The following is a 13,948-nucleotide window of genomic DNA, read 5'->3' on the forward strand; positions in this document are numbered from 1 at the left end:
ACCTGCATTTTAGATATGTGAATATCCTTTCCACCACCATTTTATTCCCACTCCACAGGGTTGACATGAAAAGACCCTAAGAGCAGGTGGCAGGAGTAGGGACGGTGTCTGCATTCAGTAAATAAGCAGTAAATAATGAACAAAGCACTGGATGGGAAGTCCAGACATCTGAGCAATAAAGTCAATATACTCCTTTTAAACTGTGGACTTTGGGAAGCCAGTTGACCTCTCTGGGCTTTAGCATTCTTTAGCATTGACTGGAATTGATAAATTCTAAAATCATTGTAAACTTGAGTCTCCATGACTCATCCAGACTGTTTTTTAAAGTCCACTTGAAGCTTTTCTAAAAGGTCTTGCATGTATATTATTTCACAAGGCTTGCCTAGCCCACATTTTAGCAGTCTCTCCCTGAGGGAATCTTAAGAGCTTTCTAATTGATGACCAATGCTATATTAAAAATCAAAGAGGAGAGTAATAGTTTTTCCACCCTGGCCACAAAAAGAAAAATGATAACCATCATCAGAATCAAAATGCTACTCCCTTGTTAAAGAGGTTCAGAAAAACTGACTTGAGCACAACCTTTTCATCCAGTTTCCCACACATCCTCTGGCTGCAAGGACATGAGAATGTTTCTCTTGTGGTGAGATTGGCCCTGGCATATAGCAGTTAAGGAGAATCTTCCCTAGGTCTCAGTGTCCTCCTCTGTAAAATGGGGGTTTTCACAACCTCTGCTCTGCCTACTTCACAATGTTGTTTGGTGGATAAAAAGAGATGAAAGATGAAGAAGGTGCTGGACAATTACAAAGGAAATTATGGTGATTGTAGGGTTCTCTAGAGAAACAGAACCAGAGAGAGAAAGAGCTTGATTCTAAGGAATTGGCTCACATGATTATGGAGGCTGATAAGACACAAGATCTGCAGTCAGCAAGCTGGGACCCAGGAGAGTTAATGGTGTAGTTCTAGTCTGAGTCCAGAGGCTTGTGAATGAGGAGAGTTGGCGGTGTAAGTTCCAGTCTGAAAGCTGGCAGGCTGGAGACCCAGGAAGAGCTCATGTTTCAGTTTGAGTCATAAAGCAGGAAAAAAGCCCATGTCTCAGTTCAAAGACCATCAAGTAGGAAGAAGTCTCTCTTACTAGTGGGAGGGTCAGCTTTTTTGTTCTATTTGGGCCTTCACCTGATGGGATGAGGCCCACCCACATTAGGGAGAGCAATCTGCTTTACACATTCTGCTGATTTAAATGTGAACCTCATCCAAAAACACCTTCACAGACAAACCCAGAATAATGTTTGACCAAATAGCTGGGCATCCTGTGGCCCAGTCAAGTTAACCAATAAAGTTAACCATCACAACAACGAAAATGTAAGCTCAATAAGGGAACCAAATTTTTGTCTATTTTGCTTCCTGTAGTATCTCCAGGGCCTAGGGGAAAAGTCTAGTACAGAATAGGGGCTCAAAACATACTGAATGGGGACTTCCCTGGTGGTCCAGTAATAAAGAATCCACCTTCCAATGCAGAAGACTCGGGTTTGATCCCTGGTCGGGGGACTAAGTTCCCACATGCCACCGGGAGACCAAGCTTGCACGCCACAACTACTGAGCCCTCGTGCCTCAGTGAGAGAGCCCACATGCTGCAAACTACAGAGCCCATGCACTCTGGAGCCCACACGCCACTAGAGAGAGAATACCCGCACACCACAACTAGAGAGAGAAAACCTGCATGCGCATGCCACAAGTAGAGAGAAGCCCGCACGCCACAACGAAGATTCCGTGGGCCACAACTAAGACCCTATGCAGCCAAAAAAAAAAAAAAAGGAAAGAAAGAAAGAAAATATTAAAAAACAATATCGGATGAATGAATGTGGAGGAAAAGGAACGTTTGAAGCCAGTGGAAGAAGTCCTATATAGACACAACTATTAGCCAGGGACTTTCATCATTTGTTCAATCAACAACTACATATGTAACCCTCAGTCAATTGAATCCTGGCATCTACTTTGTGAGTTAGGCATTAATATTTTCGTTTTTCCAGATAAAGAATGTGAGGTTCAGAGAAGTTAAGTATCCAACAGGTAGACTATATCTCCATTCCACAACTTTCCAGGTTTCTTTTCCTATCTCACCACTCACCACCATGTGAAATTATATCATTGTTTGTTGATTTCATTTTATTCTTGCCCCCTGCAGTGGACTGCATGGGGCAATCCCAACAGATGGTCCACCCTGGACCTGGTAAATATGACCTCATTTAGAAAAGAGTCTTTGTATATATAGACAAGGATCTTGAAATGAGATCATGCTGGATCAGAATAAGCCCTAAATCCAGTGACAAATGACCTAATAAGAAAAGAGAAGGAGAGAAGACGCACAGAGGAGAAGGTAATGTGTAGATGGAGGAAGAGCTTGGAGTGATGTGTCTGCAAGCCAAGGAATATGGAGGATTGCCAGTGCCACCATAAGGTAAGAGAGGGGCCTGGAACCGATTACCCTTCAGAGTCTACAGAAGGAACCAACTTCACCAACATCTTATTTCAGACTTCTGGCCTCCAGAACTGTGAGAGAATAAAAATTTCTGTTATTTTAAGACATCCTGTTTTGGGCTATTTGTTATAGCAGCCACAGGAAACTAACATGTCCCCCACCTCCACTCCAGCCTCCAATTAGGCTGTAAGAGCCACAAGGGCAGTAATAGATTCTATGTTGCTCACTATTTTATAGCTAGTGTCTAGAAGTGCCAGGATCAAAGTAGGAGCATGGAAATTATTTGTTGAAAACAATGAAAGCATGACTAACCAACTTTCAGATGCTTGCAGTCAGGAAAGTCTCTTGAGTGGAAGCAAGGAATCCTGGGTTCTCTGTCCTGCTGGTCTCACCAGGACATATTCCCTAAGACTAGCAGCACAGCTTTCGGGGGGGTGGGGGGTGGAAAAGGCTGGGGGAAGGGGGAGGGGGAGTGAGGGAATGAGGGCATGTGGGTATCCATCTCCCAGTTTATAAAATGGGCCTGAGGCCTCCTCCCAGGAGTCTTTGGAGGCTGGCGCCAGGTCTGCCCGCCCACACAGGTATACGAAACAGGAGGGTATAGGGTGCCCTGATCAAGGGGAAAGGATGCAGCCCAGAATTCCTGGCCCCAGTCCAGCTGGGCCCAGTATTCTGTCCCCTGTTTCCTTCTCCTCCTCTCTTCCTTTCTGTTTTTCTGCCACTTCTTCCCACTTCTCTTGAAGCTTCTCTAGAAGCACGGGGTAGTCTGTCAGAGGTGCCTGGTAGGGGGCTACCCCAAGGCCAGGAGACTCAGGAGCTTGGGCTCTACCAGGTCCCACCCTCTCCACCCACTGTGCAATCCTGGGCAGAGCCCGCTCCTCTCCAAGAGGATCACTGAGACCTGCCTCAACCGTTTAACCAGTCTTGACTCAGGACTACTTTGGGCCTGAGCACTTCCTGCTTATCAGCAACACGCAGGAGGGGGGCTCAAAATTCAGGAGGAAGACAGATCCATATAACTTTTCCAAGTAGCTAAACTGGGTTGAAATCCTTGGTTGTACTACTTATGTGGCAAGTTACTTAACCCCTTTCAGCATCTATAAATTGTGATAATAATACCTACTGATTTGAAAAGAGGACAAAACAAGAGGTATTAGGTCATCTAGAATATGTCTAATACCTATGTCTAATACATAATGGGTGTTCAAAACACCACTTTATCTCCCTTTTCACTCTCTTTTCCAAAAGAGATAATAGATCTTTGCATTCATTCATTCAATTCATTCGTCGATATATTAAAGTGCTTAACATGACTCAATTAATGGCAGCTACTATTTTTCATCCTTTGAGCAATTATACTATCTGTGATCAGATGGGATCTGAAAATCAAAGAGCTGCAAGGGAGTTTCAAGAGCACAGAGCCCTGCCCTCGTTCTTCAAATCAGGAAACGAAAGCTCAGAGAAGGCAAGGGATTTCCCTGAGGTCACACAGCTGGTAAGCTCAGAGTTAGGATTCCACTCAGCCTGCTGCTCATTCGCCTGATGACTCATCAAGCCTCAGGCAGTGGTGACAACGACCATTCACCGACATCCTCTGGTACCTACAGCACCCAGGGCCAGCGCTGGCCACTCTGGAGGCCCAGAAGCTCTCAAGGGCCCCCCAGAAATGCGGACAGATGGAAGAAATTATAAGGCAGGCATTTAGGAAGCAATTCCTTTCCAAATCAAATGCATTCTTGCACTCTAATACTCATATCCTAAAAACTGTTGTTTAACAGGCTCTCCACATTGGAACTTGACTCACTCTTTGAAATGGAAATCTGGGCAGTTTGGAGTTTGGGTGGCAGTTCCTAACGGCCAGCGACAGGATAGTGCTTGTTGGCAGTACCTCAGGCAGCCTTGATCTCAGGCCAGAGCCTCAGTCTCCAAGGCCACCGGGAAGGCTGCAGAGGCTCCAGAGCTGGGGCCTCGGCCTGGAGAACCTTGACCTTGTTGGAGGCTGGATCTGTTTCTGATACGGCGTGGCAAATTTCTAAATATTAGCTGTGGGATGGCATTTACTCCTTGCAGAGAAAGAGCAAGGGGCCCAGGAGGTTCCAATTGATTCCAAAGTAGAACCAGCTGTCGGAATCCTGCAGTGCTGATTAGGGAAGTTCACTTCCAGGTTGCGGTTTCCAGTCGGTGCCCTCACCCCCACCCAGTGCTGTCAGAGAAGCCCCCCAAAACCTAAATTGCTGCCTCCATTGATCCAGAGCTGGAAACCAGGCAAAGGCAGGAAGAGGGACCAGAAACAATAGCTTCCATCTCTTGAGTACCTACTTAATATGTACCAGCCATTGGGTTAAGTGCTTTGTAAATAACATTTCCAGGTTTTTTGTTTGTTTGTTTTTATTATTATTATTTTTTTGCGATATGCGGGCCTCTCACTGTTGTGGCCTCTCCCGTTGCGGAGCGCAGGCTCTGGACGCGCAGGCTCAGCGGCCATGGCTCACAGGCCCAGCCGCTCTGCGGCATGTGGGATCTTCCCGGACCGGGGCACGAACCTGCGCCCCCTGCATCGGCAGGCGGACTCTCAACCACTGCGCCACCAGGGAAGCCCCATTTCCAGTTTTTACAACCATGTAGCAACACCAGATTTACAAATGAAAAAAAAAAAAGAGAGAGATTCAGGGAGTTATAATTATTATCATCAGTCTTTTCCTACTTAATAGTTACTGAGTGCTTACCATCTGCCACACATTTCTTAAGCACATTACATGTCATCTGCCAATTTATCATCGCATCAACCCTAGAATACAGGTATTATTATCGTCTCCACTTTATAGATGAGGAAACTAAGGCTTAGGAAAGTTAAGTAACTCCTCATGTCCCTCAGTTTGAGATGCCCAGCATGTAGTTGTTACTGCCTGGGATACAAAATCCAGGGGCTACAAATCCAGGTCTTTCTGACTGCAGTATTAGTAATAATAATAAGAGCTAACACCTGTTAAGAGCTTAGTATGTACCACATGCTGTGCAAAGTGTTTTTTTTTAAGCACGTGTTACCTCATTTAATTCTCATGACAATCCTGTGATGTGTCCCACAGTTTCCTGCTTTTACAAATGAAGAAACTGAGGCTCAGTCATTAAGAGCAGCAGGATTCAAAGGCAGGCTCATTTGCCCCCAGAGGGCTGGTTTTTAATCACTGTGATCTCTGAGTGTCCTGAGGGTCCACATCTTTTGGTTTGAGCTCCCAAGTTTTCCATTCTTTGTATAATTTCATCACATTACGGAAAAGAGGGAGCTAGCCTCTACCTCAGCTCCAGGTTTCATGGTGACTATTCTGTCATTCTTTCCAATATCAACCTTCAAAAGCCACTGTAAAAATGCACTTGCAATTTGAAACTTGCCATGAATGCTATAAACAGAACATTAAATTTGTGTTGATTTTGTAAACTATTAAGGATGAAATGAGTTTGATATTTACTAAGTTAAAGGAACACGAAGTTTATGGTTTTAAATTGCTTTGAGGAGGCTTACTAGAATTTCCCCTCATATAAAGTCAGAATGAATAATACTTTTGATAATATATGTTTTATTTTCTCAAATAGAGGTCCACTTGGCCTCACAGATAGCCTTTAAAACAAGATGAAATCAACACATCTGAAAGGGAATATAATGACAATTACATGTCCCATGTAATTGTCTCATGTCTCACAATCAATCCACAGATATTAAACACCTACTGATGTGTCTGTGACCACTGGACACGTTCCAGGAGCTTCCAACATGGTTAGACTTGTTTTGTTAAGTTTGCATGAATATGTGATATGGGTATTCATACATTCATGCAATTATTCATTCATTTTTTAATGTTAATTGAATGTCTCTATGTGCCAGACACTACAGGAGGTGCTAGGCATAGAAGGGTCTTCCAGAACTTCCAAGTCTCAAGGGGAAGCCAGGCAAGAAGTGTCATTTAGAGGTCACCGTTGATGCCACAGGAGCAAATGGAGGTCCCTAATACTGGCTGGGTACAGGAGAGATCAAGAATGCTTTCTGAAGGAAATATCATCTAAGCGGATGAATAATGAATGAAGTGGAGCTAATCTGAAGAGAGATAAGTAGGCGTACCAAGTGGAGAAAAGAGCTTTGCAAAGATCTTGATCACTTAGTATTTGCTAAGCGCTGAGAGTATGGGACAAGTGACACTGTCAGACTGGAGACTGTCAGAGAGGAGAGCTCCAGTAGAATTGGAGTGGTCAGGAAAGATTTACTGGAGATGTCCAAACTGGATACAGAGTATTTAGCCAGGAGAGGAGGGTAGGGAGATATGAGGAACTGCATAACTAAAGGCACCAAGGGCAGAAGTCATATTAAAAGGTCAATGAGAAGACCTACCACACTGAAGCAAAGCACACACACCACCACCATCATCCTCATCATAGCTGATACTTACACGGCACTTACAACACACCTGGCCCTTGCTGGGAGACAATGTTCCATGGGTCTTTCACATTTCTACATGACTTGTGAGCAGAGGCACTGACTGCCTTTGTTCCAAACCATCTTTTCAAGGATGTCTGTATAAGAACAGACTTGGAAGATAGAGATAGTGTCCCACTCTACAGCAGAGGGAGGGTTCACCTACAACCCACTAAAAATGATTCAGGTTCTTTGAACTCAGGGATCCTCTCCATAATGCAACCCACAAATGTCAGGTGTCACCTGGCACCTCTTCACATCATCCCACGGGAACTGGCTCAGGGAATGGGCATAAGAAAACACTGATACTCACAGAAATACAAACAATCATAGGAGAATACTATGAACAATTACATGCTACAAATTGGAGAACCTTGAGGAAATGGATATATTCCTTGAAAGATACAATATTCCAAGACTGAATCAGAAAGAATAGAAAATTTGAAACGATCAATTACTCGTAATACAACTGAATCAGTAATCAAAAAACTGTGAACAAGCAAAAGTCCAGGACCAGATGGCCTCACAGGGGAATTCTACCAAACATTTAAAGAAAATTTAATCCCATTCTTCTCAAACTATTCTAAAAAATTGAAGAGGAAGGAACACTTCCAAACTCATTCTAGGAGGACAACATTACCCTGATACCAAAACCAGCCAAAGACACCACAAAAAAGAAAATTATAGGCCAATATCCCTACGAACATAGATGCGAAAATCCTCCACAAAATATTAGCAAACCCAATTCAACAGTACATTAAAAGGATCATACATCATGGTCAAGTGGGATTTATTTCAGGGATGCAAAGATGGTTCAATATCTACAAATCAATCAATGTGATACACCACATTAACAAAACAAAGGATAAAAATCACATGATCATCTTAATAAATGCAGAAAAAGCATTTGACAAAATTCAGGATCCATTCATTATAAAAACTCTCATAAATTTAGTATAGAGGGAGGATACTTTGACATAATAAAAGCCATTTATGACAATCCCACAGCTAATATTACACTCAATGGTGAAAAGATGAAAGCTTTTCTCTAAGATCAGGAACCAGACAAGGATGCCCACTCTCACCGCTTTTATTCAACATAGTATTGGAAGCCCTAGCCACAGCAATTAGACAAGAGAAGAAACAAAAAGGCATCAAAATTGGAGGAGGAGAAGTAAAACTGTCACTATTTGCAGATGACACGATACTATGTAGAGAAAACCCTAAAGACTCCAGAATGTTAAAAATATTAAAAACCAATAAATGAACTCAGTAAAGTTACAGGATACAAAATTAATATACAGAAATCTGTTGCATTTCTATACACTAATAATGAACTATCACAATGAGAAATCATGAAAAACAATCCCATTTACAACCACATCAAAAAGAATAAATTTAATCGCGGAGGTGAAATTCTTGCACTCTGAAAACTATAAGACATTGATGAAAGAAACTGAAGGAACACAAATAAATGGAAATATATTTTGTATTCATGGATTGAAAGAATTAGTATTTTTAAAATGTTCACACCCAAAGCAATCTACAGATTCAATGTAATCCCTATCAAAATACCCATGACATTTTTTCACAGATCTGGAACAAATAATCCTAAAATTTGAATGGAACCACAAAAGACCCCAAATAGCTAAAGCAATCTTGAGAAAGAAAAACAAAGCTGGAAGTATCAAGCTCCCTGACTTCACACTATGCTACAAAGCTACAGCAATCAAAACATTACGGTACTGGCACAAAAACAGACACTCAGATCAATGGAACAGAATAGAGAACCCAGAAATAAATTCATGTGCATATGGTCAGTTGATCTATGATAAATGAAGCAAGAATATACAATGGGGAAAAGAGAGTCTCCTCAATAAGTGGTGCTGGGAAAACTGGACAACTACATATAAAAGAATGAAACCAAACCATTTTCTCACACCATATACAAAAATGAACTCAAAATGAATTAAAGACTTAAACATAAGACTTGAAACCATAAAACTCTTAGAAGAAACCACAGGCAGTACACTCTTTGAAATTGGTCTTAGAAATAACTTTTTGGATCTGTCTCTTCAGGCAAGGGAAACAAAAACAAAAATTTTTAAATGGGACCACGTCAAACTAAAAAGCTTTTTCACAGCAAAGGAAACCATCAACAACAAAAAAGGAAACTACTGAATGGGAGAAGATATTTGCAAATGATATGTCTGATAAGGGGTTAATAACCAAATTTTAAAGAACTCATACAACTCAGTATTAAAAAAATAAACAGGGTCTTCCCTGGTGGTGCAGTGGTCAAGAATCCGCCTGCTAATGCAGGGGACATGGGTTCGAGCCCTGGTCTAGGAAGATCCCACATGCCGTGGAGCAACTAAGCCCATGTGCCACAACTACTGAGCCTGTGCTCTAGAGCCCATGAGCCAAAACTACTGAGCCTGCGTGCCACAACTACTGAAGCCTGCACATCTAGAGCCCATGCTCCACAACAAGAGAAGCCACCACAATGAGAAGCCCGCGCACCGCAATGAAGAGTAGCCCCTGCTCACCGCAACTAGAGAAAGCCCACACACAGAAACAAAGACCCAACGTGACCAAAAATAAGTAAATAAATAAATTTTAAAAAAGTAAACAATCTAATTAAAAATGGACAGAGGACCAGAATAGGCATTTTTCTAAAGAAGACATAAAAACACATGTCCAACAGACACATGAAAAAATGCTCAACATCACTAATCATCAGGGAAATGCAAATCGAAACCACAATGAGATATCACATCACACCACTCAGAATGGCTATCATCAAAAAGACAAGAAATAACAAGTGTTGGCAAGGATGTGGAGAAAAGTGACCCTCGCGCACTGTTGGTCAGAATGTAAGTTGATGCAGCCACTGTGGAAGACAGTATGGTGGTCCCTCAAAAAATTAAAAAGAGAACTACCATATGATCCAGCAATTCCACTCTTGGGTATTTATACAAGAAAATGAAAACACTAATTGGAAAACATATATACACCTCAATGTTTATCGCAGCATTATTTATAACAGCCAAGACATGGAAGTAACCTAAGTGTCCATCAATAGATGAATAGATAAAGAAGATGTGGTATATATATGCAATGGAATATCACTCAGCCATAAAACAGAATGAAATCCTGCCACTTGTGACAACATGGATGGACCTAGAGGGTATTATGTTTAGTGAAATAAGTCAGAGAAAGACAAACACCACATGTTTTCACTTATATGTGGAATCTAAAACAACAAAACAGGACTTCCCTGGTGGCACAGCGGTTAAGAATCTGCCTGCCAATGCAGGGGACACGGGTTTGACCCCTGGTCCAGGAAGATCCGACATGCCACAGAGCAACTAAGCCTGTGAGCCACAACTACTGAAGCCCACGCTCCTAGAGCCTGTGCTCCACAACGAGAGAAGCCACCGCAATGTGAAGCCCGCCCACCGCAACAAAGAGTAGCCCCCGCTTGCTGCAACTAGGGAAAGCCTGTGCGCTGCAATGAAGACCCAACGTAGCCAAAAATAAATAAATAAATAAATTTATAGGAAAAAACCCCACACAAACAGACTCAGATATGGAAAACAAACTATCACAGAGGAGGGGGATGGGAGGATGGGCGAAATAGGTGAAGGGGATTAAGAGGTACGAACTTCCAGTTAGAAAATAAATAAGTCACAGGGCTTTAATATACAGCACAGAGAACAGAGTCGATCATGTTATAATAACTTTGTATGGTATGTAATCTATAAAAATATCGAATCACTATGTTGTACACCTGAAAGTAATATAATATTGTAAGTCAACTATGCTTCAATAAAAAAGAAAACACTAATACTCTGACTACTGCTATTGCTGTAATAAAATCCTTGTCTCTGACCTAGCAGCCATGGAATAGTGCCCAGGTTAACCTGTTATTTTGCAAACGACGGAAGATCGCAGACCCCTCACTATTCTTGAAAGCCCTGTTCTAAGTGCTTTTCCACTATGAACTCACTTAATCCTCACAAAAATCCTATGATATAGGAATGCTTATCATCCCTATTTGGGCAGGAAAAATAGAATAAAAGTGTTCAAAAAGTAAGTTGGTGTTAGATCACGAAGAGTCTTGTGTAGCAGGCTAAGGAGGTTAAGCTCTATCCATTTTGCAGTCATGGAAGGATTTTGAACAGGAGCGGAATATGAAGAAAACAGCATTTTCAAAAAGCTTCTCTAGCCATAGTCTGTTGGATGGATAGGGCAGGGAGGAAATCCTGCTAGGAAACAGGCTAGCAAGTGTTAGGTGGCAGAACCAAGATTCCAGACAGGCTTGATAGATGGGCTAAATGTACCCCTGTTAGAGTAGAATTTCACAAGCCTTCTTAACACCAGTGGCTCCAGCAAATGGCTGGGGAGATGTCAGTTAGCAGTACAACCCTTGAGAATGAGGCTTAAGGCTTCCAGGGACTAGGCAAACTGGTGTGAGTCAGCAGGGGATGTGCCTGCCAAAAGGGCCACCATGATCCACTCTGTGAGAAGTCCAGTGTCGGACCAGGAGGCAACAATCCAGCTCCTGCTAGGCTCCCCCAGGTCAACCTGTATTCAGTTTTGGGTCCCACACTTTGCATATCCCCGTAGGTGATGATTATTGCTCGCTTGTCATGGGTCAGGCTCCATGTCAAGCGCTTTACATCCATGATCCGATCTAAACCTCCCAACAGACGGATGGGGCATTATGACCTTCTTGTTTTACATATAGAGACACTAAGGCTCGGAAAAACTTGCCTAGCTCTCCTAGCTAGTAAGTGGCAAAGCTGTGCTTCATAATTAGGGCTGGTGAAACCCTGAAGACAGTTCTTAGGTGCCATGCTAGCTGCTACTTTATGAAGAATGTCATCAAATGGAACAAGTTCAGGGTCAATGCTCAAAGATGAGAAGGGAGCTGGAGACCACGACACTATTCAGGGATGACAGAGGTCCTCACGAATGAGGAACGAAGCCACACACACAGCGTGGCACGCGAGCTGTTCCCATATCTAGGGACTGTCCACAGACTTTACACATCTGTGCAGTTTATCAAGGGAACACAGACCAACGAATGGATAAGCATCCCTCTTTGTCTAATTCCTTCCTTCTATCTCTCTGCCTGGAAAGCCCCTGTGCATCCTTTAAGCCCGAGCCCAGGGATCACTCCCCCCAAAGTCTTCCCTCCCTGCTCAGGTGTTCCTCCTCCACGAACCTGCAAACCCCCCCACTTCCTTCCATCCACCTGTTTCACCCTGGGTGGAGCGTTCAAGGTCCCCCCAGCCTGGGAATGCCTCAAGGGCTGAGGCTGTGTTCAACTCTACACTCCCAGAGACCCATGGGTGCCTGGCTCAGCAGATGAGCATCAAGTGAAGACAACCAGAAGATTCCATGGTATAAGAAAGAAAGCCATGAAGTCATGAAATGAATCCAACACTGCTGATCTGCAAGGAGGTTGGGAAAACGGGGTTCACGAGAAACGGACAGAGTGTCCTTAACTCTGGCCAAGGGTGAGGATGTTCTGGTGGGCAGAGTTATTCCTGGTTGTTGGGCAGCTGCTCCCAGTGACATTCAGGACCGGAGAGGAGGGGACAGGAAGGAAACATCCACCTTGGGCAGTCAACTTTCCCACATCTTCATATCCTATTCCTCCCTGGACACATTCCAGGTGGCAAAAAAGAACAGGTGTCCATTCAGGGACTGGTGTTTCGTTGGTGCCAGGGTCAAGACACCAGGGACAAAACTCTCTCCCCTCACCTCTGCACACCCGCCCTGAGAACAAGAAGATGATACAGAAAGAGAACACAAATTAATAAATCAGAACATCGAATCTTTCCTAAGCTCCTACTATACTCCTGGCATTGAGAGATGAATACCAATATAAATACCAAGTAGCATGGTGTAGCCAGGAGAGAAGAGGCTGGGAGTTAAGGAGAAATCCCAGCTTCGTTCCTGATGTGCTGTGGGATGCTGGTCAATGACTTGACCTCTTGGAGCTTTGGTTCCCTCATCTATACAAGGGGGCGGATGATGCCACCCTCACGGGACTGTGTGAGGATTAAATGGGACCACACATGGGAAGTTTTGGCAGATAAATCACAGGCACGCCCTAGCTGCTAATGCTCCCCGCTTGTCCACCTGCAGCGGGAACGAGAGAAAGCACAGCACTGAGAGGCACACAGGCAGGTGCGAGGGGCTGGGATACCCGACCCGTCTCTCAGACTCGCTGAGCCCGAGTTCTAGCTTGGTAAACTAGGATGAGGTGGTGGCTGCGAGTGTGCTTTGTAAACTGCAAAGAACGTCATATAAACATGAGGGATTGTGGCTACTGTTATTCATCCTCTCCTTCAGAGCATGAAACTTCATGATGTCCTAAAGGGATGTCCCAAAACACAAGAGTCGGTTGAAGTGCAGTAGGATTTTGAGAGCAGGCCTTCAGAGCTGTAGGATTCCAGGAGAGGAGGCCTGGGCTGCACGTGGGCTGGGGTGGTTGGGAAAGCCTTTTTTTCTAGAGGGCTCGATGGGATAAGCTTGGGCAGGTGGGCTGAGCCCCTCTAGAGAGCATTTGTGGTCCCTCTGACCTAGGAGGTCACCCTTCCTCTGGGCTCCCACAATCCTCTGCACTTCCTTCCCAGAGCGTAGCACCCTGAGTTGGTATCTTCTACTTATGCTTCCATTTCCCTGCCAACTCATGAGGTCGGAGGCCATGTTTCTCCATTGTTACATCCCTACTGCCTCGTGCAGGACCTGTGGCACAGTGGATGCTGAATAAATGCATCTGAGGGAGGGTGGAAGGGTGGGAGGGTGAGGGCAGAGAACCAAACTACAAGTCGTATTTGAGCCCAGGCAAAACCCCGGCAAGCTTTAACAAGGTTTTCTGAGCCACCAAAGACCTAACAGGCCGTGGTTCCAGAGAGCATTGCAGCACAGGAGGTAGGACCCGAATGCCGTTAGGGTTTGGTCCTCCCTGTCCCAGCAGCACCAAGCCC

This window comes from Tursiops truncatus, chromosome 1 (genome assembly GCF_011762595.2).
Source record: "Tursiops truncatus isolate mTurTru1 chromosome 1, mTurTru1.mat.Y, whole genome shotgun sequence".
Lineage (NCBI taxonomy): Eukaryota > Metazoa > Chordata > Mammalia > Artiodactyla > Delphinidae > Tursiops > Tursiops truncatus.